Below are 1,358 nucleotides of genomic sequence, written 5' to 3'. Positions count from 1 at the left end.
CCTAGAAACACAGCAGCTATTACAACAGTGCCAGCAACATGACACCGAGCAAGAGGAAGGAAGTGCAGAAGAAAGAACCATAGGCAATTAAAGCAACCATAACTTTAAGGTAATTGCCCAGTTTGTAATATAGCCAAAAGGCAGGATGCTGCTATTCTTGTGACAAGTGTCATCCAGGATTTTATGGCATGGAGCGGTCAGGAGTCAGAGCCCCAGGGCTGGGGTTTACCTGCAGGAGAGCACCCCAGCAGGCATGGGTGACTCAGGGTGAAGAATGTCATCTTCTGAATCACAATGCCACTTCCTGTAGCACATTGTTTTTCCTTCCAGGATTCCCCTGGCTGCCTGATACTAGACAGACTGTAAAATCTTTCAAAAGCTGAATATATGTAAGGTCTCAAACCAAGTTTGTGCCTGCTGCAATACAGTCAGCGTTGCTGGCCTTGCCTCCAGGTTGAAGCTGAACCATTTAATTTCCTCTAGTCCATATAAATGTAGAAATGGTAGGTCTAATTTTAAAACATGCCCTTGTTTTTGTTAAGTGTTGCCTAGCCTTCTGGTTCTATAGTCATTTAAGGAGCAGTCAGTGTTTCCATTACAAACTCTTTTTTCAGGGATTTATCATTGCAATAAAAACATATTCTTATGGCATAAATACACTCTCTGCATGAATTCTCTGGTGAAAGAAGGTGAGTTTAAGTGTAAAAAATTGCTACACCAGAGCAGGACACAAGGAAAAGGACTAAGGACTTGATTCTGAAAAGAATGTCAAATGCTTGGTTTTAAGCACCTGAGTAATTTTCATCGAGTTCCAGAGCTTTGTTTACATTTTTAATAAGCAAGCACAGAGACCAGAATAATTAATAGTTATTAAAAACAATTAATAAAAAAAAATTAAAAATCAGACACCATACATATGCCTAGCATTCATGCAAGTAAGAGCCACATCTGCCCATAGAAGAAAGAACAAAGATCACAATCCTAATACAGAAAATAATGCCATCTCAGCTGTGTCATGAATTTCAGGTGTGCTTTGCACCCTCAGCTCTTGTTCAATTTAACTATAAGAAAGTTAAACGGCTAAGAAAGAGGATTGTCTTCTAGCCTTTGAAGGAGATAAGTTTGATAATACAATAAATCTTACACATTTTCCTTCTACCTGCTCATGATATCTATCTTACATAGATAAAATAGGAAAAATTAATATATATTACAGTTATTGGAAGAAGACTAATGTGTGACAGAGACAAACTGAATAATGTTTCTGTAGATAATCAATTATTCCACTGAGGCTGGAACTCGAATCCAGCATTTCAGCAATAGAAATGATTCCTTCTCTCATTAACACACTCACAAAA

Source organism: Antrostomus carolinensis, unplaced genomic scaffold (assembly GCF_000700745.2).
Source record: "Antrostomus carolinensis isolate BGI_N321 unplaced genomic scaffold, ASM70074v2 scaffold2387, whole genome shotgun sequence".
In the NCBI taxonomy this organism is placed as follows: Eukaryota; Metazoa; Chordata; class Aves; order Caprimulgiformes; family Caprimulgidae; genus Antrostomus; species Antrostomus carolinensis.
Note: the sequence above shows the minus strand (reverse complement) of the source record.